The sequence below is a fragment of the Argiope bruennichi genome, chromosome X2 (genome assembly GCF_947563725.1).
Source record: "Argiope bruennichi chromosome X2, qqArgBrue1.1, whole genome shotgun sequence".
Taxonomy (NCBI): Eukaryota; Metazoa; Arthropoda; class Arachnida; order Araneae; family Araneidae; genus Argiope; species Argiope bruennichi.
Genome location: NC_079163.1, coordinates 55363006 through 55390267, shown reverse-complemented (window position 1 = coordinate 55390267; position 27262 = coordinate 55363006). Strand labels below are relative to the sequence as shown.

Genomic DNA, 27262 nt, shown 5'->3' with positions numbered 1-27262 from the left:
TTTTACCGTAAGTTTTTTTTCTGTCTATTTCAAGTCATGCGATATCTCTAACCCCCTCCCCACTTCCAAAGACAAAATACAGTCGAATTATTTCCAAGAATTGTTCCAATCAACTCGAAGTAGTCAATTTAACTTCAAGAAGCAAATAGATATGTAGGTATTTCAGTAAAAGATAAAAAAAAGGAGGGAAAAACTGGGTCATATTCCGATTTCTTTGCTTTTTCTCCTTCTGACTTATAAAAATCAAAGCATCATTGGGAACTCTGCTGAAATATTTTTCATCAGATGAAAACGTGATCATCGTCATTTCTCAACAGGACATGACACTGCATTCAAGGTCATCTAGCTTGTGCATTTACCTCTTCGCTTTCGGGCTCGTTTCCATTCATTCATTGATGTGGCATTCCAGATTGATGTTGTATCTTTAATATTGTCCTCGATATGCTTTTGAATTTCTGGAGAATTTTCGACGATCTCAAAAATAGCATTAACAACCATTAACTGTCCTTGCTTTCGTCTTAACATGTATGTTCAATGTGTCACTTTCTGGTTTCTTTTCCTTATAAAGGAAAAGAAACTGCGGCTTGTTGTTTCTAATGAGTACGAAAGTGTTGTCCATCTTATTCTGTTATATAAATAAATGCTTATATGTATTCAAGATGGGTTCTGAAAGACAAATCCGCTATTGTGACAGTTAATTTCAGACCTCCTCTTTCCCCTATAATGCAAATGTTTTAAAACTTTGAACGACGTAAATAAGAAATATATAAATGTACCATCATGAAAGCATTGCCCAATTAACAATCTGTGTATGCTAAGTGAAATGTCTGTAATCAAATATCAAAACATTTTAATCTTATACTATTTAATTATAGCCGTAAATGAAAGTTTTAAATTATAATAAAATATTAATAGGGGAAAGTGTTGTACCCTTGATCGATTTTCAATATAGATTTTTTTTTTTTGTATTGACCTCATTTATAAGTTAATAATTCTGTTGCGAATACTACCCTTGATTATAAATAGTTTTGCATGTATTATGTACTTTAAACCTTACTCGGTAATCAGTGAGTGGTACAGTATAGTGCTGTGCCTTTCACCGAAGTTGTTGCACCTTTGATCTGGGCTTATTGTGGAAGAAAAAGAAGAAAACATATAGGAGAAAAAGACCTTTAATCATCTAAAACAGTAAAGCAATTATTTTTAATTAAAACTCAAGTTTTTATACGTAAGAGCAAGTTATTTTTTATATTTTTAAAAAGATTTCATACCTTTTAAAATATATTCATTATTCTACTGTTTAATGAATGAGGAAAATCTTTACTCAGTTTTATAGTTTGAAAAAAATCTGTCATATTTTTCAGAATTCATATTTTTTTAATAAAAAATTATTAGTAGTCTTCTAGCTACTGTTTCCTTGCATTTTTGACAGTAAACATGACGAATCTGCCTTTGTTTTTATTGGCACCGGCAAAACTTATAGCCAAACGCATTGTTGAAATAGCAGCAATAAATATCAAAAGGAACTTTCCTATATAAATTTTGTTTTGTGAAGTTTTTGTTTTTTGACCAAATTCTCTGTCGGCCAGCTGTTTGGGGGGGGGGGTCATCCTCGTTATCTGACGGCGGTTCAAAATTACAAGGTCCGTCCCAAAACAGCCCTAGTGTTGCTTTAAAACGGGACGTTAATATAACTAAACTAAATTATCAATCATTTCATCAAACTTGTCATTTTTATATAGATTTTATTTTAATAAAATCTTTTTAGTAATTCATTTGCCATTCATTAATTTTATTTTAAATTATAATTCTACAATATTTTTTAATATATTAAGAACTTTTTATATAAATTTATTTCATGGTTCAATAAATTAAACTTACTTCACTTCTCGATATCACAAGATTCATTATTGTCTGTAAAATTCAGCTTTTTTTAATTCTAAACTTGTGTCACTTTTGTATATTTAAATTACAAAATTGGCGAATAAAGCTAAATGAGTTTTTGATTGTGGCTTCTAGATATAGTTGAAACTTTGCAAACGCTGTGATAAACTGCCTCTGTTATTTTATACTACCATGAATTATATGTAAATTAAATACTTCACGCTTTGCTTTTCAATTTCATCACCTGTCATTTTATAAATTGAGTTGTACGATGAATGATCTTTCCGGAAGTTTTAAAATCTATAAATAAAGTCGAAAGTGAACATTTAGTCCTGCATATAAATGTATTTAGATGCATTAAAGCCTTTTAAATTTTACCTATTAGTATATGTCTCATAATCTGTGTTGTTATCAGCTTTAAATTCTTGGTGACAAGATTCTTATTTTGGTAAGTCAATATATGTATTTTGGAGCCATTCATATTGGAATTTGCTTGACCCATTCAGACTTCACATTTTTAAAAGGCCACAACTGAAACTGATGCATATTTTCCTGAGATTTCTAGTATAAAATTAGGAAATACATTTTAAAAAAAAAACTCTAATTAAAAGAAAGCCTCGAATCGCTTTGTGGGTGACATAAAATAAGATGCAGGTTACCCTGATTATGTTTTTGTTTTTGTTGTTTCTTGTGGCACATGCCACGGATAAGTCCGCTGTTCAAAGACAGCTGATTTAAGCCTAAGGGGGAGCGCCTCTTGTTTTTATCGTAGAGCCAACTTGGGCCAAGAGTACGACTTGACTACTCACGCATCACTCATTCACTTGCACAACTCTTTTTTACAGGAGGGCACATTCACACATCTCACAGATAGAACAGGAAGAACAACCATGCCCAAACCGGGACTCGAACCCGGGACGTCCAGATCACGGGGGAGAAGCCTGATTATACTATATTTAATCCATTTATCTCAGGCAACATGTAAAAATCTTTAAAAACTTGCTCTGCTGTATTGCCATTGCTCACGCCATTATGAAAGATGCATCGTTTTCACATTCTCGTTAGATAACGTTTATTATAAAAACCGTACAATAACTAGAGATCTCAAATAAATTCTTAGTAATTATAAGAAAGCTATAACTATATTTTTAAGCTTCGTAAGCACTAAAAAGAATTATTACATTTATATATATATAATTATGAATTTTACTCCTTTTCAGAGTGCAAAGGGTTAAATTGTATCATGCAGTATAACGGACAAAGATATTATAGCATCGCTTATAAAAAGACATTTATTTCTTCTAAATAAATAAAATATTTGGTTGTATTCGTTACCATTGCACATAAATAGCGATTAAATTCAACTTCATAATTTTAAATATTCCTGTCGTTAAGCCTTAAGACCCTTTGTGTAGATGAAGCCTGTATCGGCTGAATTTTTAAATCACTATTTAGATGCAACGTTTGCGAACAAATTCAAATGCTTTTAAAACAATGTGAACTGTTATTTATAAGCTACTCTATAATAGCTAACACAATTTAAGTCTGTAATAGTAAAAGATAAACCCATTAGCTCGCGAAAATCGCGGACTACAACGGAAAATCAACTTTCAACACAACGAATTTTCCAGTCTTGAAACCTAGACCATAAGGTGATCATACTTTCTGCTATCTATGAACAACCACCGCGAGTAATCTCTCCGAAACTTTCTCACGTACTTTCTAATGAATATTTTTATGTATCATTAACTGCACTGCACTGGTGAACAATAGTCACTAAGAAGCCTGTTAGCGTGCACTTTTATTGCATTTTATTTGGCGATTAATCGCAGGGAAGCCACGTTGGCCTGGTGGTAAGGTCTAGTCTTCGGGCCTATTGGTTCGAGATCCGATTGCACTGAAAAACCGTCTTGTAAGCGGGTCTGGTGCACGCTAAAACCGTCGGGGCTAAATGTCCTCCTGTTGGTGTGGTGCGGAAGTTGGAGAGGGGGTTCCAGTTCAGTTGTCTTCCTCGTCATCTATCCGCCGTTCAAAATTACGAGTTCATCCTAAAATAGCCCTAGTGTTGCTTTAAAACGGGACGTTAATAAAACTAAACTAAACAATCGCTGTTAATACACAAGGATTAGAAAACCGAATGTCTGTTTTAGACAACTGTTTTTCCGACTATTGTAAACCAAAATCGGATATGTAATTTTAGTCACAAAATCTCATAATAAATTTCACACACTTAAGTTGCTGCGTTTCTCAATTTTCGCATTTATGCTTGTGAAAGTACAGACCGAAGACGGTCAATCCCTTGATGGATTTGTTTCAAATTTGATGCATATTTACACATTAGATATTAAATTGTACCAAATTTTATCCAACCACTTTTCTTTACTTTGTAGTTATTTTGTTAACGTATAATTAGGCAACCGGGCAAACATATTTCCTCTGAATGATTTTCATTGAAATTTTGTAAAAATCTACAAATTTGAAGTAGAGACCATATGCCAAATTTCATCTGTCTAGCTCAAAATGTTTTTCAGTTATCGTGATTACAAATGAACAGACATATTCCAAAAATGTATCTTTCCGATTGAGGGAGGTTTTAAGTTTTTGATGATTACAATATTTCCTTTTTTTATACTTCATATACAAGAAAAGAAGTTTAATATTAAGTTGTGTTTATATCAACTAATTGGGTTCTCGATTTTAGATTTCTAAGAAGTGACATATATAATGATATCGCTAAATCTAAATTAAATCCTAATTAATTTCCCAATTTTTATCTTGGTTTGGCCCATATTGGCTTAACCCTTTCTAGGGTCGTGGGAAGTATGCTTCCCACCAAATTTATCAATCTTTGTATGAAATTATGTAGGTTGGCATAAGTTCTGATAAATTTTTTTAGTAAGTCAGAAACTTAGATGCTTCAGTTCTTTATCTCAAACAAGATGATGTGTCTTGATTTGTTACTTAATTATTAATTAAACAAATTAATGAACTAATCAAATTAAATTTATCTAATAAGCTAGATGAATCCCTTTTCTTATTCTAATTTCAAGCCTAAAAATATTTTAACATAATATGACTAGAAAAAAATGGTCCTTTAAAGGGTTAATTCTAAAATATTCTCTTGTTTCTTATTCCAGTTGCTCTTTTTATTTAATTAATGCTACAGATGCTTTGTAAAAATACTTAAATCAGCGGTTCTCACGCTCCGAGTGAAGGAATAAAAATCTGTGGATTTAAACAAATTCTTTTAAAAGGTACCTATAATTCCTTTACCTAAATCGACCCGTGTAAAGAAATCCCCATCAGAATCTCACAGTATATAATTATAGGGATAAATATTTCGCTCGTTCTTTTCTCTTTTCGCTCTTGTGTTGTGATGTAGATTGACGTACCTCGTCGCTTCTTACCTGTACATAAATTATGCCTCCCGGAATGGAATAAAGCGAAATTTAAAATTCAAAAGTGTCTTCTCTCTCTATTCGGTCACGACTCTGCTTTAAAAATGTGTGTGCTTACATATATATATATATATAAAAGGATTTATTATGCAGAAGTTGCTCATTATGATGGAGCGATTATTCGTTTAATTTGAGTAATCTTTTGATCTTCAATAGTTAAAGAGTCACGAGGAAACGAAAGAGACGATCCCCCCCCCATCATTTCTTCCCCTTTGACATATGACATATCTATGTAATCACAGACTTCCACCTGTCTTCAGCAAATCTCTCGCAGTTCAAATCTAATCCGATTCAAAACGTTATCCGAGTCAACTTTTGAACGAGAAATGAGGATGGGTTCTAGGGATCATGATCGAAGATATGCAAAAACTCTCGGGAATTTTCGTCTAGGGAACCATTTTAGTAGGTAAACTTTCCTAAAAAGAATCTACTTAAATATTGTCCTAGATTAGCGGTTTAAATATATATATATATATATATATATATATATATATATATATATATATATATAGGTATTTACGATTTACAATAATTTGGTGCAATTTCAGTGCATTGATTTTTTTTTTCATAAAAATAAAAAGGAAAGTGGAAAAATTATTTATTTTAAGTATGCATTCATTAACAATTTTTGAAAGCTACTGTCATAATTGTTGCTAATTCGTAGATAAAATAAATTGATGGTGTTTGAAAGTGTTTGGTAGCCTTCATTGGGACCATCATCTGCGTATCTTGGAAAATTCAGGCCTTAATTCCTTGGCTATTCTTGGGAAGGAAAAAATAAATAAATTGGCGAAGGAATAAAGAGAGGGAGGGGTGAACGTGCTACTACACACATGCTCTTGCAGCTTAACTATTCTTTGACACTGGACGCCGTCTAGAAGGACAACCTAAGTAGCCCAGTTTTTTTATAAGGTTGAGAAAAATAATCATTATTTTCATAGATACTGCAATTTAAACAACACAGATTCAAGAAATTAAAATTGCATTAAACTCTAGATTATACATTGGCAAAAGCCACTCTTTTGTAGATGACGCTCATGTTTTTGTACATATCTTTGATCCAGAATAGAAAGTCTAATTAACCCATTGCACTCGGAAAAGTAATTCGATGCATAATTATTCACCTAATACAAAGACTTCTTTATTGCTCCGAAAAATAAATATTATATAATTGTTTTAATTTGAATTCTCCCGTTTAATTAATTTGCATCTTCTTACTACTCTGCAGGTATTTTTAACAGTCAAAATTAAATAAATAAATAAAAAGAACGTCAAAATGATATACCGTCTTAAATGGTGAATGAGCGTCACCATGCGAGTACAAAGAGTTAATAGTACCAGTATTTGTTTCGCGATATCATTATTAATTGTGTAGCTGCCGGCGGCAAAGAAGGGTATTCGTGCTCGAACACCAATTTTAAAGGCGCCAAAGAGACAAAGCATTAGAACGTTTATGCAATTTAAGAATGGAATATGATGAGGGGTGAAAAATAATACCATGCCCCGATCGTCATTTACCCTTGTTAAACCACTGATGACAGATGGGGGAGAAATAATCCTATTATGCCCCATGCGCTACCACTATTCATTATATCATTTAAAGAATAATAGTAAGTTCGGGAGGAGGGGCAAAGTTTGTATACTGTTTGACAATGGATTGTAAAACCCTCCGCGCTTTTGCGCATGCGTTAGGATGGGTTTAATTCGACAAAATAGGGGTGAGAGGAAAGATGAAAGGAGGAGATGTTTCCATTTAACAATGAAGGCTCGCGGTTTTATGAGACGTAAACATTACAGATAATTAGTAATACAGATGGAAGAAGGTACTAATACTCAATAAAATATTTCAGAGCAATTTTTATTTAATGTAAGGGGCATAAACATTAAATTATGAAGACTAAATAAAAAATTTCTGTTCTTAAAATTTGGTAAATAATTTTTACAGAATAATAATGATCTTTTTTATATTAAAATGCTTCTTTTTTATATATTATTAAATTTTTTCGGCAATATTTTAATTCCCCATTTTCTGCTTCGTGGTCACAATATGTAATGATATTGTGTAAAATTTTCTCCGTACCACTCCTGAAGGCTTTTTTACCACTTGAATACGAAATTTTGAGTTAAAATAAAATGCGATTAGAAATAATACAACACTCACATATACGTGAAAAAGAATTGAACTAAAATGTATCTAATGGGATAAATCCAAGAATATAGAATATTCTTGGATTAGAATAGAATATTCTTGAATATTTTATCTATAGAATATTCTTGGGAGAAATACAAGAATATAGAATATTTATAGAATTTATGTATCATATATTTATAGAATTTATATCATACGGAATATAATGCAGAATTTATATTTTAAATATTCAATATTTTTGAAAAATATTTCATAGACTTTCTAATATTTTTTAACTTTAAATCTTCTAAGTAAAGATAAAAATGTACTTATCACACCAGTTTTTTGCATGATATTGTAACATATTATGTATTACAAATGTGCGCAAATTTGATTTCATTGCAATTATGCAAGACATCAAATATGCTAAACAAATGGAATAACTGAGATTTTAAAATTAATTCCATATGTATATTTTGGATCCTTGGGTAGGGAACATTTTTATGTATTTTTCTGTACAAATGGACCAGGTAATACAAAACTAGTAGTAACTTTTTAGTATTTTGATTTGTGTTTTTAAAAAATCACGATGAGAGTGCAAATAGGATAATGCCTTGGGCGTTCAGACTCAATCTTTAATGTCGAAGATTGTACGCGACAGCTACAAAAACTTAAAAAACTTGAAGCTTTAATATCGGCTCCAAGAATCATTGGGTAAAAGTAAGCTTCTAAGACTTTCACGATCGGACAATTTTTTTTGGGGTGGGGTGGGGGGGTGGGGAGGGGTAAGTAAATTTGGGATTGTGGAACTTGCGTTCACTCATTAAATAGTGTCATTTGCGCTTGCATTGTAGGTTTCCTGGGATTTAATTACCTTTGGCAGGAAAACTTGGCGTGCATCTGGAGGGGCTATAGAGAATGTATATTTCTCAACAATAATTCTTGATAAGAGAATCATTTTGCTGATGGAGGGTTCTTTTTCTTGAAATATTCACCTTTTTTTTTCTCACAGTAAAACTGATAATTTCTCTTTAAGAACGCTAGGAACATTTTTGAAAGTTTATTTTCGATTAGGTGCTCGATGTGTTTGATTTTTCTCTCTCTGTTATTTGGATCAGATTTTAAATATGAATAACAGCATTGAAGTTTTCAAAACATCAAAAGGAAGCCGTTAGTTGTGTATAATGGATATCAATATCGGCAGTATCATTGTAGCCTTGAAAATGTGGTAACATGGCATTGCATTAACGAAAAGTACGAAAAGTGTAATGGGCTGTTGAAAACAAAAGACAACTGTATTTTCTCTGAAATGCACCATTCTTGTAATCCAGATGAAGCTCAAATTGACATCAACAAACATTTAGTAAAAATTAAAAGGAGACTTCGAGTTTATCAAGCACTGCCTGATTATCATCAATATTCGAAATTTTTAATATTGAAAATAAAATAATTATTGCATTTATAAGCTTTCCTTTCGAACTACTTGATTTATTTGGATATTATGCCATGTAAAGCTATAATTTATAATAAATATACAAAAAAATTAATTTAATTACTAACCTGATTGTAATATAGTCAAAAAGAATTTGAAATAATCTTTGAAAAATTGGCACTAAAAACTATAGATATATGAAATTTTAGAATAACAAACTTCTATAATAATTGTTGTGGATATAAAAGTATCAAAAATTGTTAAACTCGATAGTTTTCAATACACCTTTTTAGTAGGAGTAAAATTGTCATAATATTTATTAAAATCAAATTTGTAATGGAAAAAAAAATTGAAGTAAAAAAATGTGCATAAATGGATTACTTCGATCATAGGATTCTGCCAATTATCTGCCAGTTTTAAATTATTGAATGCTACACTTTTTGTTACTTAAAAAATACTGACGAAATATGGTCATATACAAAGTTAAAAAAAAAAAAAAATACTGACTGTCAGAGCTTTAATTATGTCGAAAGTCAATTTGATATTTAAATAAGTAGCATTAAGAGGAAAATAAACATTTTTTTTCCTTTCAAAAAACAATTTTTTATGTTATGAAGAATGATATATGATTAATATTATATATATACATATATATTTGCAACAGATTTGCAATCGATTTCAAAAACTCTTCTGCTTTTCTTTATGTAAGAAAAAAAAAAAAAATCTTTGTTCATTTCAACACACATTTATGTCAAATATTCTTTAAAAAAATATTTCAAATCATGTGAATTCTATTTACATAATCAATACTGCTTTTATACAGAGAAATGTGTTATGATGTCTGATAATGAATGTATATTTTACAAAAAAGATAAAGAAACTAGATGTTTAAAGAGGACATTTTCACATGCTAAATTTGAAAATTACGTATTATATAGAATAGGCTATTTAATACATAGGTAATTGAATTTTTAGGCTATGACAAGACATAAGTTTTGGTTTCATATTCAGGTTTCAGTGATACAACTACATAATTTTACCCCCCCCCCCCCAAAAAAAAAAACTGTAATTGGTCAGTAAATAGAATGATTAGAGAGTTCCACACAATTATCGTTCTATAGATTTTGTTTCCTTCGCAATAATATTTGTTGCCCTAAGAAGAAAATTAGCTTGTTGTTGCTTACTTTAAAAGGGGTATTTTTAGAATAGCAGAAATAAGGAAAGTCTGTCACATTTGAATCATATAAATAATTTTTAATAAAAATTGTCAGAAAAGTAATTTTAATAAAGCAAAAGCAGTAAATTTTTTGTAGTTTATTTATTTGCCTTTAAAAATGGAATAAACTTTCTGAGAAATACACTTTAAAGTAGAATAAAACATAGCCTATTAAAGTTGTTTCATCGGTCCGATTAAAGAAAATGGTTCCTCAAATTACATCACTAATTTCTTTAAGCTCAGTAATGCAAAAATAGGTTTTGATTTTCAAGTTCATATCAGCATATAAAATCTGAACTGAAGTTTGATATTTTATAAACTGTAGCATTTCTTTTTTTTTTTTATTTGTTTGTTCCTCAAGATATAAAAACACATAGTCTTAGTTTTTCTATTGTTTGGTGCCTTTTTATATTAATTTTTATCTTTTTGCTTTAGTTTTATCCAATTCCAATTAAGGATAATGATTATAACTGCTTTCTGAGAGCTACGATAGACTTCTTGATGTGAACATCAAATTCAAGAAATAATTTTAATTCTAATTTAATTCCCTTTTGGAGGAACTCCCCCTCCCCCACAAAAAAGAATAACCTAACTTTATCTTTCAAGTATTTGAATAAAATTATACTGTAATAAGTGCTAAACTGTGGTCAATAAAATTTACTACTCTCAAAGTATGTAACATGCTTTGTTACTTAATTTCAAGCGGTTTAAATTCTATCTTTCCTTTGCTAAAGCATATAATATATTTCATAACTTTCATTAATTTTTTTAAGAAAATAGCCTGGTATTGTATTAATTAAAAGTGCTTAAAAATTTGTTCCAAATTACAACCTTCGACACCTATACAGAATTGCATTATCCTAATAATACTTGGGCATATATGATGAAGTTCATGTGACATAAAGACTGGCTTTTTGAGTTAGTCAGCAAAAATTTATCAAACAAAGATTTATCAATATTATATATATATAATATAATTTTTTTTAGAAACTGCAAAAGCTCGATTTAAAAAAAAATTTCTTTTCTTGCTGAGTATTCCATTAAGTCTCTGAGATGTCTTAAATGTTCAATTCCTTAAGTTTCCCCTTCCCTTCTTTATAAAAACGATGGTGCAATTGCCGAACAATAAAAGTGAACAACGTTATGCGTGATTATCAAATTTTTGAAGCCATAATTATTATATATTAGTTGCATTCTAAAATAAATGCTTTCTTGCACATTTCCGACTAGTCCTTCGAAATTTAAAACTAAGCGTATCTCTGCACATTTTCTAGATAGAAATGAGAAATTGTGTACTTACAGATGAAAATAAGAGAAAAATTATACTAATTCACTCTTGAAATTATGATGGACTTATAAAAATTTGATTTTTACAATTTTCGTGCAGTTGCCTACCTTATTTAATGAAATTTTGTAATTGGGAGTATATCTAGATGCAGTATTTAAAAAAACAAAAACTTGCTACCAAATGCAACCAGTTAATGCTTTTTAGAAAAAAAAAAAAAGTGACTTCAGAAGCCATGCTTACATAGTTGTGAAATTACTCTTAGCTTACGGCCTAATATTTAAATATTTACTATTGTAATTTCAATTTTGATTACGGTAAAGGCCCAATCCATATAAATCTATACTTTTGGCAAGAAATTCAGGGGGAAAGGGGGAGGGAGAGCGAATAAAATATAAAGTAGTATATTTTATTTCTAGTGTGCATTTCTCTCGTGCATAGATTTAGGGCAAATTGAAAATTAGTATTAAATCATTGCCAGCGTTTTTAAGAAAATAGGCAGAAATTTGCTACTACATTACCTGCGAATAAAACTTTAGCTTATGATGCTGTATCGGAGAATTAAGCGTTTTAATGTCGTACGTATAGATGTTGCATTTAAATGTCGACTGCTGGTACATTGGATTAGGTATAGCTAAATTTCACAGTAAATAAGCTAGAAAATGAGGTAATATATTTCAGATTTGAAGGAATTTCAGTAATTATCGACTGCTGGTACATTGGATTAGGTATAGCTAAATTTCACAGTAAATAAGCTAGAAAATGAGGTAATATATTTCAGATTTGAAGGAATTTCAGTAATTATCAACATTTTCTTATTGAAAATATGTTTTTTTTTCTTTCCCCTGAGAATATATATATATATATATTTTCCCCCCTGAGAAATAGCCAGCAGTTACTTTTAAAATTATTAATATGATTTCTATCATATTTATTTTAGCCAAAGCACTTATTATTTTGCAAAAAAAAAAAAAAAAAAAAAAAAATGTAATTTATTTGAACGACTTTAACGTAAAAAATACATTAGCTCATTTCAAGTATTAGCTTGTGGAATATATATACATACAAGCATTTATACATATTGAAAGAACTAAACATTGATAACCATTTAAATTTGAATTTAAAGCACTTTCTATGTATTTTTTTTTTCATTTTGTTAAATAAAGTTAAACCTTAAGAGATATAAAGATTAAATCCTCATAAAACTAAAAATTATACTTCACTTTATTGAATTAAATTCGTATTATGCACATCAAAATGATAATTCGTATAAATATCTTTCGTGTGGGAAAATTATAAACGTGTTCCTTTATAATAAATTTTTAAAGCAAATTTCCCACATTTTATTTATTATCTTAAACACTTGTCTGAAACTCAGTAAGGGTCATCAGCATTTTTCTCACGGAAGCTTCGTTTCGTTATCAGGGACATGGAGTATCATTCCCATTCTGACAGTGATTGATTTCCATATGGCTTACATTGTGAAATCGCGAAATCTTACAAGCGAAGATAAAAGTTATAATGTGGTCACCTTTATAAAGCTTGAGCAAATGACACTTTTTAATGAGTTAGCGTAAATGCGACTGAGCGCAAGTAACACTGAACCTTAAATTTCACCGTAACGTATGTGCACAAAAACCTTTTCCTCGATCCCTAAAGCATGTGCATTTAAAAAAATACATAGGTGATATATGCATGAAAGAATTTTTTAAAATGCATCTAATTAATACAGCTGTTTGAGAAAGGTATCTTAATTGTTTTTATTAATTGATGAAGAATCATGTTGAAAGACATGCTATATTTTTGAGACCTTGAACCCCATCCTACCTGGGATCGCCCCCCCCCGTCTCATGTTTTAAAATCTCTATTCTCAAAGTTTTCCTTCAAAGCACTAAGGAGGAATTTATTTATTTTATGTATTAGGGTGGGCATGATTATAGATTTAATTTGCACCATGGTTACTTAAAAGTTTCCGGTATGACTTTCATTTTCGCCTTTAAAAAAATTCCGTGACCCCTCGTGAAATCAGAAAAAAAAAAATGTTTCATTACTTCGACTATATGTAGTGAATAGAAAGATAAATAAATCAATGAAGTGTTTATTAATTGATAGTAAATTTTTAAAAAATTTGATCAGACTTTTTAATTTTGAAAACTTTGGTGAAAAGTCTCAAATCAAAATTAATTACTTCTGCTTACTATTAAAGAAAAAATTAAATATGTATGTAGAATCTAATATCAAATTTTTTGAACCCCATCTACGTCTACGGCTCGTAATAAAAAAGAAAAATTCTGTTTTTTTTTTAAATATTTATTTTTTCTTTTCTTAAATGTTTTGCTGTTCGAATGAAATTAGTTTTATTTTTAAAAAAATGGGATTTTTTTGTTTAGTTTCTGCTATTTTTCATGTAATACATGAGATCCATAGCTGTCGAGCAAAGATAGTTCTTCAATTAACGACCGGGCATGCATTTAATAATCCATGTGTGAGCCGCTTGCTGGAGCAGTTAATCTTTCGTGCGAATGGATGGTCGCTGGTTGATGAGTGATTTGCTCGGGTGTAAAGTTGTACGCTCCTGTGAATGAACGTAGGGTGACGAGGCGATTCTGTAAAACTTTTCAGTAAGTAAGGAGTAAAAAATTGTGTCATGAGGTTGTCGTCCGAGAGCGTAGTTTTCTTATCGATTCCGCTGCCAATCTCCCCTCTAGAGCGAGTGGAGACGTTCCACGAACACAAAGTAGAATACGCATGCTCGAGGGGGGAGGGTATGGTGAGAAGGGTGTACCCCACGGTTGGTGGGTTTTGTGTAGCGAACCACGGATGTGGGGGTTAGGGGCTGTTTTCCGCTGGTGGAATAGGAATCGTGCTTTGTAGGGTTGTTGGCTACCCCAAACTGCAAAGCTCGAGTGTGATTGGATTGGCTACAGGAGCGATTCTGCCCCCGTGACGTCAGCCCTGCCAGGCTATATACTAAGTGTGAGAGAGACTTTTGTTTATTCCCCTCTGTGTTTCCGTACGCACGCTCTGCGATTCTCCCTTCTCCTCTTGTGTTGTGTTGATGCCGTTTCACTGTCAATGCCTCGGCTTTTCGCTCAGGTATTTTGATTAGTTGGAGTCCACCTGCGCCCGCGTGTGTTTTACTCCAAGCCGTCGACTTGAATACTCTATGTGATTCTTCTCATTTGGTGTGTGTATACTTTTCCGTTCTGCATCGACGACTGCGGCTTTCTTACAATCATCTTTCTGCCGCTGCACTAGCTGTCTCGTCAAAAACAAGTACGTGAGTTGTTTTTTTTTTAGTTTTGTTCCATTAAATTTATGCCTTTATGTTTCTATGTAACCACGTTTTTATCATATCTATATTTATTAAAAATTGCTTTAATAATTTGATTAATTGTATTTTGCTACTTAGCGCATTATTATTTATTCATTGGTGAATTATTTTGTAATTTATTTATAATTTGAACTTTGCTGTATTTTGATTTCTATATTTTATAACGCATGCATCATGAAGAATTATATTTTCTGTATTTTATTCCATTTATGGTATTCAAGAGGTGTCTTTCAAAATAACTTTTTTTGTTACGCTGTTATTAATCTTAAGCTTTGAATTTTTATTTGTGTCTTTCATCCACATGTTTAAGCTCATTGTTCTAAAGCGCGCAGGTGGCGCTCTTCAAGTGATATTGATTAGATTTAAAACACCCGCGCTGAGTCTAATTAGTTCATTTTCTTGTTTTCATCCACTCAGTGAAATGAATTATTCGCGTTGCTAACATGCTGGTTTTTTGCTACGGATCTCGCTACTTCAGATTGCTTAGTCGCGCTTTAATTGATTTTTCGCTACGCGATGCTCTGACAGGAATATTTCTAATTAATTGTCGATATCTGTAATTGAGATGAATTACTTTTAAAAACATTTTATATTTTATTTTAACATTGTAATGAGCTTTTGCTTCACTAAAGTGAAATATAAAGTAATAAAAATAATGGAAAATATGTACTAATCTGTTGAGTAATAACGCTTTCCTCACTTTAAAAGTTACATAATGTTCAATATTTAATTGATGCGGATTATAAAAACTTTTGAATTTTGCTGTAGAAAAAAAAAACCTTTTAAGTTGTAAGAAATTGTATTCCATGAATATAGCAAGGCTAGAATAATAATTTACAAATAATTATAAAAAAATGATCTTAAAACATGAAGTCCTTTTTTCCCCCTTCATATGTACAGGGTATAATTATTTATTCAACAAGTTTGAATATTGTAGTGTTTTATGACACATAAAAATTTACATGTGCAAATTATTGTGTGGTTTTTAAGTTATTAGCAAAATACAGTTTTAAGTAAATATGAAAATGAGCTGTTTTTTGTAAACCATTTTAAATATTCCTCTCCCGCTTTTGTAAAATAAAATTATACCAACAGAAATGACTCAACTGACTTTTTAATTTGTAAAAATTGAACCTTTTTTGTTTTCAATCTTCTGATTTCATATTCAGTTTTTATCTCAAATAAATAACCAGTTACTGGTGTTATTTTTTATGTTTCTGCATTTTTGAAAAGATATTATTTATATCATTCTGCTATTTAAAATAGAATGGTTAAGATTAGAGGTTTATACCTCTTATTATGTTTTCCTGAAAAATTAAGAAACGAAAGCTAATTTATAATTTGTCGTTGCTAAAGTCAATGTCTGAACATTATCAAATTTTCTTTGAAATTTTTTATTTTGCTAAAGTTTTCTTTGAAATTTTTTATTTTGCTAAAGTTTTCTTTGAAATTTTTTATTTTGCTAAAGTTTTCTTTGAAATTTTTTATTTTGCTAAAGTTTTTTTGAAATAATTTTTCAAGTTTTCTTTGAAATAATTTGTCAAAAATTTTTTTGAAATAATTTTTCAAGTTTTCTTTGAAATAATTTGTCGTTGCTAAAGTCTTGTCAGAACATTAACAAGTTTTTCTTTGAAATATTAGTTTCAATATTATCATTCTATTAAACTGCATTCTAATATTTTCTATAACATAATATGTTGTGTTGCAACTGTTGACCTACATTTATCTATTTTGCTGATTTTAACTGATTTATTTTGGGGAAACTAAATTTTTACAAATGCTTATGAACGTGTATTAAAGCTTTTTTCTGACTTTTATTTGGGGAGGTGGGATTATGATAATAACTAGATAATGTGCTTAAGTTTCTAAAAAGAAAGCATTTTCCTTTTTTGGATTTTTTTTTTATAAGCATGCCTATATAATTATATCTATACAGCTAAGTAAAGACTTATCTTGTAATTCAAAGGGGGAGGGGAGACTTTATTTGAATATCTCAAAATAATTTTCTTGGACAGGTAAGTTGATTGTAATGTTAATTTTCAGAACTATGTTTGATGGATGGAAGCAGACTTTAAAGGTAGGTATTATAAATATTCTAAACTATAAGAAATAGAAATTTTAGAACTAGAATGTGATAATATATTAACCTTCTAAAGTTCACAACATGTTTCATTTTGAAAATTAATAAATTTTAAAAAATAAGTTTTAAATGTATAACTGATCATAAGCATGTATTTTTTTAGCAGTATGTAGTTTCACAATGAAGTAAATCTATTTCTTTCTTAAATGAACCAATGCAAAAGATTGCACAGAATGAAAACTGATTCTCTTTATTTTTGCACATTGAATTTAGAAATTCAAATATGCCATTAATAATGAACTTACTGTTTTTTTATTATTTTTTCTATAAATTTTTGCATAAATTTTGAGATTTTTTATTCTATCATCAGACAATTTGATTCTTAATGGAGTACAGTTTTGCCTGGAAACCAAACATTTTCCTTAACTTTTTCAATAATTTTTTATATATATCTAAAGAATTCAAAGTTTTAATTTATAATTGAGGAGGACTTTTAGATAGATAAGATTGTTAATAAGTCGTATATTATTTAAAGTATTTTTTTTTTTTTTTTTTAATTTTAAGACTTGTAGAAGACTTTAGAGATATAAATCAATTTCTGTATGCAACTGCTTCTTAAATATTATCTGTTAAATTTTTGACTCTTGAGTGATTTGAGAAGATGTAAAAGTTTAGAAAAATAATTCTTAAAAATAAATGTTGGCAAATTGTGACTTTAAAAGGGCCTTGTTTTCACTGCAAAACTAATAAAAATTAAAGGTTTCAAGCAACTCAAGAATATAGTGATGAAATTTGCTCTACTATGCACATATATATGTAATTGGTGTTTTACTATATGACCACATTCCAGTTCTAAAGTTTGTAATTTAATATTTTATGTCGGGGTTTTTTTATGGTGCACAATTGTTAAGTGAGGAAGGGATCTTAAAAAAAGCGAGTTTAAAAGAAAGCATGAAAAATTCCACTTCCTGTTCTTCCACCTATTCAGTAAAAGTTTGATATTTCTTTTAATATTTTTGAATTTTAACTATGTTTGTATGACTTTCTAAATTAATCTTTAAATAATTTTCTCCAATCCTTTTATAATTTTCAGTAAAGTCATTGGTAATGTAGATTCTAAATCCATTCACAAATTGAAATTTTATATAATTTTTAAGATTTTGCATGCTTTTAAGACTAGATAAGTTTTAAATCTTTTATAGATATTATATTTTTGTATTCATCAGTCTAAGGATATTTTTCTCCTCCCAAAAGTATTTAAATATTTTTTGCAATCAGTTAAATATAAAATGCACCATTTTCAACAGTTTTGCACCATAAATTAACTGTGCTTGAATTTAAAAAAAAGAATAAAAAGTTTGAAATTAAAGCCATTTCTTTCAAAAGTGGGGGGGGCATTTTTAAAATTATATACAATTGCCTTTTTCCCCACTTTCGGCATCCTTATGAAAAAGAAAAGGGGGGGGGGAAAGGCCCAAATATTGAAATACTTATTTAGAAAATGGTGCATTAATTAATAATAATAATCGGGCATTTTAAATGGATGTTTCAAGGTAAGATGATTTTAACTATTTTTACTTACATATTTTAGTGAATCTTAAAAAGAACAATCTGAGAATTTTTCGCTAATCCATTATTTTTTGCGCTCTCGCTTTTGGGATCACCATCTACTATTTAAGATACCCTTTTCTGAATTAATAATAATGCTTCTTCGCTTTCAAATCAATGTCCGAAGTGAAGTATAGCTGTAGGAGGTTCGATTTTTGTAATAAAGAAAATTCATTTCACTTTCCGTCTTTACTACACACTTCGGATGAATTCGGATGATTTATTTTTAGCGCATCTAGCTGGATAAAGAACGCACTTCAAGAGAAGTGATCAAGGAAAACTTAAATATTTTGGTCATGGCGGCATTTGTCTTTTAATCTTAAAAATAGAATTCGATTTTTGTAAGTAAGGGTCCCGAATTCAATTTTTATGATTAAAAGACGCAAGTGCCGAAATACCGTAATGATCGAAATATTTATATTGATCACTTCTCGCTTTGTGTGTGTTTTTTCCCACTGAAGTGTGCTAAAAATAGAGCTCGCAAGTAAATCCCTCCGAAATGTGCAGGGAAAACCGAAATTCTTCCTTGAATCCCTTCCTCTAGAAAAGGAGTTCTCCGGAACCGTTATCAAACTGATGTTATAGCAAGTGGCAGGTGGTCCCCCTAGAAACAGCTGCTCTCTGTTACCATTGTTTCTGTCCCATAACAATGCCATCTCTTCTCCCCACAGCTAGACTTTTTTTTATGTGTAAGTTTGAATATAATTCGTGATTCTAGTTTAAATTTTTTTTTATTATTATTATTTCAATTCAGAGCTTGAATTTCTTTGATCTAGTGCTTTCCGCATATTTATGTTTCTAACACCTCAATTCGAAACGATGCAATTTAGTATTTCGTGCCGAAAGTTCGCAGTATATCAGATGTTATGCAAGATTTTTTTTTTATTCATCGAATACATTTTCTTCAGATATTGAAATAAAATTTTAAAAAACGTTATTAAATTTGTTTATGGCTAGAAAAGTTATCGATGTTAAATTTATTAAAAGAGGATTTGCTCATCTTTTATTATACATTGCTTTTTATCTAAAACTTTTTGTAACAGATTTTTCGCTTCAACAAGCGACATGTTGGTATGTAATAAAATTGTCCCAACTTCTATAATTTCTATATTGAAAGATTATTCGAATAGACGACGGTTTTAATTCGCCGGTTTGCTTAAAGGTAAAATGAGTTTGTTCTGACTTTAGTTTTAAGCTGAAGAAAATAAAAGCGGCCAATTATACAAAAATTTGGATTTTTTTTTTTTTTTAAGGCAAGTCTGTTTTGTTTTTTACATAAGATATCCTGTAAAAGACAAGCTATGGCAAAGTTACGGTAGATTTCTCAGATGTATTTAGACCATAAAAGTTCATGTATCAAAGAGAAAAATTCGCTTTATTCATTTTAAAAAAAATCGATTAAAATCCTAGACAAAGAAGAAAAGGTGTTAAAAACTTAGATATAATTAATAAAAGTTATAAATGGAAGAAAACGGAAAAACTTATGGCGGGTATTTTCTTCCACTTTTTTTTCTAAAACAGATCTGTAAAAAAAAAAAAAAAAAAAATGTCAAGAGAATTAAAAACGAGATGCGTTAAAATATGAACAACCGATTTAATACATAGACTCGCTTACCCAATAATAACTATTTTTTATTTTAATATTTTTAAAATGAGAATTTTTTTATTAGTTATGTGTGTTGCTGTATTCATATCATTCATTATTCATTTGTTAGGTTTTATAAATGTGTAATGAAATATAAAATAATACCTATGCAGTATTTTAAAAACGTCATGTATAGAAAAGCTTTTTTCTCAAACTCATTACTATTGTTAATAATCGCATTTTCAATATCTGAAAAATTTTATAATATTTTGTTTTGTTAAAAACCTTCTATAATTAATGCTGTATAAAAATGCATAAATTAGTAAAATAGCGTGTTTTTCAGAGCAATTTTTGTAAGCTGGCGAAAGATGTCTTAGAAATTTCCACAGTTTATTTGCAAACATTTAGCAAAATATAATGAGACAAAAAGAAGATCCAAGTATCTTTTTAAAAAAAAGGTTATTCTAAATATGGGTGATAAATTTTTTCGGCTATCAATAGAGTGCAAAAAATAGCAGGCCGATCGCTATTGCATAACCGTATTGAATCCCATACTTTATTTTGTTTTTTAAATTGAGAAATCGTGGTTTTCAGTCTTGTATGAGACGGCAGGGAGGTGGGGGTCGCTGACGAGACGCAGCTTGTGTGACCAGACTTAGAAATCTTTTCAGCGAAGATAATATTTTTAATTAGAGTAGTCGCGTCTGAGTCCTTTCCCCCCGGGGTCGTTGAATTGCGATCGATTTGAAAGGTAGATGGGGGCGGGAGTGTTTTAAAATTATTTATAGACTTTATCCAATGCGCATGTGATATTTTAAAGGCTGACAGCCATTCGGGAGTTAATCAGTCCCTCTGGCGATAAGGTAAAAACCACTCATTACAACCTGTAGAATCCTTTTCTTTTTATACTCAAGTTGTCATTTTTAAAAGAAAGATTTAGTGTATGCATTTTCTTCACACGAGACTAAATTTGATGTTCTTTTCATAATAGTTTTATGAGTGTTTTTCGTTTTTCTGTTTATTTGGAATTTGATGTAGCTTGCGTTTATGTCAGCTGTTCGAAATATGCTTTGTAGAAAGTTTTGTTTTTGCTTTAATACTTGAGTGTTTGTGCACCTACTTTATTCTCTTTATTCTTCATTTTTTTTTTCATAAGCACATTATTATTGGTTTTTTAATGAACTTTTCTATTTTATATGAACGTTTAAATATCGGATTTGTAAGTGTCAAATTTTTAGTTTATATTTATTTGTGTAAACACGAATTCAAAATCATTTTTCAAATATATTTCAATATATTTCAGCCTAGTGGATTTGTGAAATAAATTTGACTCTCTATTTAATGTGTTAATTTTCTTTAGTTTTGACTTCATGTAGACTAAGTAAAATTAAGAGTAAGTGTTAGAATTGTCTTAGGATAAACCTCGAAATTTTTATAAATCTTCAAATTTTTTACCTCACTTTACACAAACATCATTGATTAATATTAAATTTTGAACGTAAATCTATCAAGAGAATTTTTTATCCAAGTATACGAGTGAGAATATAATAGCACAGAAACGCAACGCGCTGAGTGAATGAAATTTGGCTTGAAATCTTTTCGCCAATATTGTTGTTCTAGATCAAATTGTGAGCTAAATCTATCGTAGAGAAATTTTTTTTAAAGTATTTATTGATCTTCACTGTGGTTAAAGTTTCGGTTTCTGAACCAGAGGTTCCATAATTGAAGCTCCACCATGTAATGTGGGCATAGTCCATGCTAAATCCAAGTCGAGGTTGAGAGGTCCTCCTCTGGTGATATTGCGCTGAAGTTTGGAATTAGCTAAGATGTTATCTTCGTCATCTGACTGCTGTTCAAAATTATCCACCCTAAAATAGTCTCCCTGTTGTTTCAAAACGATATTATTAAATTTCAAATATTATTACATTTCATTATGATATGAAAATAGATCAAACTTCACCGTATTTATTTTAACTTGCTTGTTTACTCAGAAGATATGCAGAAGTCTAGGAGAGAACAATCCCAGATTATTTCTAATACACAAAATCGAGTCAGCGCAGAGCACTTTTTACTCTGCCTTATTATCCAATACTTTTAACCTTTTGCAATTATATGTCGAATTTGACTCGTCATTTCAAATGATGTTTTGTTTTCGAACTTTTATTAGGTATTTATCGATTGTTATAAAAGATTAAGAAGAATTGATCATTTAAATTTTTATAATTAAGCACTAAAATTAGTCTTTGCTCCTATATAAATATGCATCCGCGTTCTTTCACGATTTCAAAAGGCTAAACACGAGTTTCAGATCCTATGAGATGATGGGAAAAAAATGATCCGTTAAATTATTGCGTATGTTTATATATTGATATGAATTGGATTGCAATCACCTCTGTAGCTTCTATTGCTTCGGACGTTAATATTGAAATTTTACTTGCATAGTGTTTTTAAAAACTTTCTTAATTTAATAAAAAAAATTCAACTTTCATATTTTATATTCAGGTTTTTTTTACAACTTTCGCTAATGATGTATTTAAAAATTAAATTTGGATTTGAGCAGTCAAATTACTAATTTTATATTTGAAAGGTTATTCTGAAGTGATTTTAAACTGATTAGTTCAGATTCATTAAATATATACTTAACGACACTTGCTGCTTCATGTGTGCATTAATACAAGAAATTAATTTTGGCCCTTACCAAGCCTGGAATACCTTTTAGTAAGATTTCGGAAATTATATATATGCATTGATGGGTTTTTTTCCCCCTTTTAATATTAGACTGCACGTCGTATTTTGCAAATCTTTCATTATTTATTACCATTTCTGGAAAGGTGGAGTGTTAGCTCTGTATGAGGGAGAGCCCTGGTTAATTCTGTGCGGAGGTTGCCATTTCAATTATAAGGAGTCTTCCTCTTTACTAACGCCCAGGTCAAAGGTAATTAATATTATGAGAATCGCCCGATCTCCCACATCATCTTGTATTAAATCCCAAATTTCCAATGTTCTTCCTACTACTTAAACATTGCTCAAAATATGTTCTATTGTGCTACAAGTTTATTTTAAAAAGTGGTCACCGATTTACACTTGAAAATCGTTATTGTTCTAGTCACGCTTTCGAATAAGCCAGATGCTTTTAGTCCGTGCCTTTTCATTTTGTTTAGTTCAGCTGAAAAATCAGACTTGAAGTTCTTGTTTAGGGAACGTTACCCAAAACGACGTGACCAAACTGTTACAACTTTTTAAAAGTGTATACCTAACACCTGCTTAGTACTTAATGTTATCAGTGATGAATGTCGTACAAAAAGAATCGGGGCCAACCTATCTGAACAGGAAGGATGCTGAAATTGGCTATCAAAGCTGTTTGCATAAATAATTTGATAAATTCTGTCTTCCGTTAGTTGCTTTTGGCTCTTACGACAGTGTGCTCCGCCTTGTTAGTTGCTCGTGTTGTCTATTAATTTACGGACTGTTGTCTCTTGTAAAGTATTTTGGTATACAGCAACACCGAATACCATAGTAAGTTCTTCAGCGTTTTGAATAGATTTGATGAAATTTGTGTTGTATAATTTTTTAAAAAGTAAATGTTAATTGCTGCAATTTATGATGAATATGTTTTCCAAGAATTGTTTCATTTGTTTCGCTGGTATACAATGAGTAAAATAAAAAAATAAAAAATAATAAAGGAGTTTTAGAAAATTAGAATGCTTTGCTAAGAATATTAAATTTCCCCCTGATATTTAATATTTTAAATTAACTGTTAAAATCTTAAACCGTATTCCGGATGCACTATATATAATATGGGTGGATTGTGTGAATTGAGATCGGGGGCGGGGGGAGGGTAAGAGAAAAATAAATCTGGCGCAATACGTTAATTCGCCACTCGTTCTATTGTATACATTTTTATTCCAGTAATTAAAAAAATATCAGTGTTTATTCGAAGATCACAAATAATGATTAAAAAAACCGATCTAAGATTTGTACACCCTTTTTGTTAATCATATCGTTTTTATGCATATTTTTAGATATATTGCTTGATTATTTTTTCAGAACTAATTGTCATTAAAAGCATAGGAGGGAATTTGTTAGAAGGTGTAATATTTTTACATCTATTAATGACTTTAATGGGATTTGAAATTATCAATTTATATAATTATAATATCCGAAGAAAAACTAGAAAAATGAGTCGTTTGTTTCATGCAAAAATTTAATTGCGGTCGATATTAAGATCTATAAAATGGAAAGTTTTAGTAATCGGATTGCATATTTTGAAATGTATTTTGAGGGGGAATGGGGAAAGAGAAAGAGTTATTTTCTTCGTATTTGCTTTGAATTTTTATTTATAAATGACTTGCATTTATATTTATAAATGTTCAGTGCACTTTCCTTCAGTTGAGAATTCATTAATATAGTTGAAACTGCAATTCAAGTTAAATCTTGTTGATATTAGCATTTTCAAAATTAAAAAAAAAAAAAAAAATGAATGTCACCTAACCAAGAGAAGCAATCTAAATATTATGTCTTAAAAGCTGTGCAAACCACCTTGCTGAAAAATGAATGTTTTCATCGTTCAACTTGCATAATAGAATGGTTTTAAAAATTACTTTTATCAATATTTCTTCTGTTATTGTTTTAAAATGTAAACAATAAAATTTTATTTTTATTTGATTGAAACGAAAGAATTCATTTACTTAAAAACTATTTATTCCCCAAATAATAACTAAAGTGAAGAAGGTACATAATTGTAATCTGTTGTGAGGCGGACAAAAATTCCGAGCTCTTCGTCTTTCATAGTATAGTAGAGAGCGCAAGTACGCGTTCCTCAGTTCATTCCCCATAGAACCTGTTATTCCGCTCTCTCCCCTCACTGAAAAGGGAATGTCACGTGACTAGCGGCAGCTGCACACCATCTTTCCGAATAGGAGAAAAAGAACAACGTGAAGAAGCGATCTAATTTTTGTCTCCTTGACAGTGTGTGTGTGAGGGGAGGGGTTCTTCCTTAGCGAAATGATAGTTTTCCTTTCAATCGGAAGGTGCATTAACTTGATTGAGAACGCAGAGTTGGTTGCAAATGCACTGTTATACGGTCGCGTAGTTTGCATGAAAGGCGAAATATATTGTTTGGTTATTTTAATGTAGTGATGCATTTTTGTCATTTTAGCTTATTTCCATATTTGTTAACAATGTTTGATTGTTCAAATGCTATATGTAGTCCGCGAATCGAATAAAATACAAATAAGCAACATTTTATTAGTAAATCCCCTCTGGTACAAAATGCTTGTGATTGATATGAAAAGTAGTAAGAAATACAAAGTACAGATGAGTTAAAATACCCCATTACAATTTTTAAATTGTCATGCCTGTAGATCTAATAAATTTTCAGAGTTGCGTGTTTAAGTCTAAACCAGTTTGAATTTGTAACTATGCTGCTTGTACAATATTATAACATTTTAAATTATATTTATTACATGTATAATGACAATTATGCGCGATAGATTATTGTGGTGTGAGAGTTTAATAATTCTGTATTAAAAATTATTTCCTCATCACATTTTAGAAAAGGTTAGATATGCTCTTGCAATCGACGGCAAATTTTGACTCATAATTCCTCGAATACTACATAGATCAAGGAAATGTTTTTCCTCAAATAATTATAGAATAAGTTATGTAACGTTTATTGTTCTTATACCGTAAAGTGTGTGTCTGGCTAAACAAATGATAATAGAATTGCATGTATGCTGCCTTCTTTCTTATTAATTTTTTCTTTGTTTCGCGTCAGCTTTTCAGTAATTTGTCATTAAGGAAATATAAATAATTTTTTAAAAAATATTTATTTAGAAATCGAAGAAACTGATGTTGCAATCTCTTTAATGATGTTAGGTTTGCATTTTGAAACTCAAGTTATATAAATAGGATCCTGTTTTTGTAAGCAGAAAAAGCTGTTCTAATCGTTTTCGCCATTTCTCTTAACTTATTAATTCTATTTTTTCCACCAATTCTGTTATTTGATATTATTATTCTACAATTAATTGTCAACGTTTCTTTTAGACACGTGGTGTTGAAATATGATGTACCTAAATTGGAAAGACACGTTGTATTGCATCTGACACGTGTTGTTGAAATATGATGTACCTAAATTGGAAAGACACGTTGTATTGCATTCGACACGTGTTATTGAAATATGATGTACCTAAATTGGAAAGACGCGTTGTATTACATCTGGCACGTGGTGTTGAAATATGATGTACCTAAATCGGAAAAACACGTTGTATTGCATTCGACACGTGTTGTTGAAATATGATGTACCTAAATTGGAAAGACACGTTGTATTACATTTGGCACGTGGTGTTGAAATATGATGTACCTAAATCGGAAAAACACGTTGTATTGCATTCGACACGTGTTGTTGAAATATGAGGTACCTAAATTGGAAAGACACGTTGTATTGCATTCGACACGTGGTGTTGAAATATGATGTACCTAAATCGAAAAGACACGTTATATTGCATCTCCATGTTATTAATTTACTGTACTGAAATATTGATGAGCGCAGCTTAGCTATTGTCCTATTTTTAGCCAGTTTTAAAAATAAATAAAAAATGGCACGCGTAAAACGCAGTAAACCAATGTAAAGACTTCAGAGTAATTAGTTTTTTAAATTGCCTGTATAAGATTTTTTAATTATCCCCCCCCCCTTTTTTTTAAAATTTTTAAATAGTTTGAAATATAAAATTCAGAAGACAGTTCTACAAATAAAATAAATATTTTCATAATTTATTCATCTGACTTACTGATTTCATTTCCTTTTAATAACTTCACTTACTGAATTAAGTAAATTTAATTTCAGTTATATATAATACCCCAATTTTGTGGCTAGTAAATTAATTGTTATTCGAATTTTATGAACCAAACTCTTTTAGCTCGAATTTTTCATTTTCTTTATAGTACTGTTTAAGTAATTTATTTTGCGCAAAATTGTTGTTTAGATCGTATGAGGGCGCTCAAAAAAGTGGTGAATGGATGCTTGGCTGTATAGCATAATATTTTCTTTGTGTGTGTTATCCAAATGGAAAAGAGAAAGAAAAAAAATTGGTTTCATTAAAACAATAGTAGCATCTTTTTTTATTATTATTGCTATTACAGTGTAAAAAATTCTTTGAGATGAGATTTGCATGAAATGGAGAATTATGTATTATAGAAGTATTATCGATTGGTTACATTAATTCTCGCATAAAATTGCAGGTAGCATTCAAAG

The 27262-nt window shown here is 30.1% G+C and overlaps 1 protein-coding gene across 4 annotated transcripts in view; it reads left to right on the top strand.

Moving 5' to 3' along the window:
- Positions 1 to 27262, top strand: part of LOC129959951 (lysine-specific demethylase 6A-like) — a 177141-nt gene that overhangs the window by 48197 nt on the left and 101682 nt on the right. The window contains exon 1 of one of the 4 annotated variants that reach the window (XM_056072870.1): positions 14214 to 14679. The exons of 2 other annotated variants lie outside the window; for them this stretch is intronic. The gene's annotated coding sequence lies outside the window, so the exon portion shown is untranslated. Of the gene's footprint in view, positions 1 to 14213; positions 14680 to 23501; positions 23527 to 27262 lie in introns of those variants that run through there. One more of the 4 variants, XM_056072871.1, reaches the window with a different exon arrangement.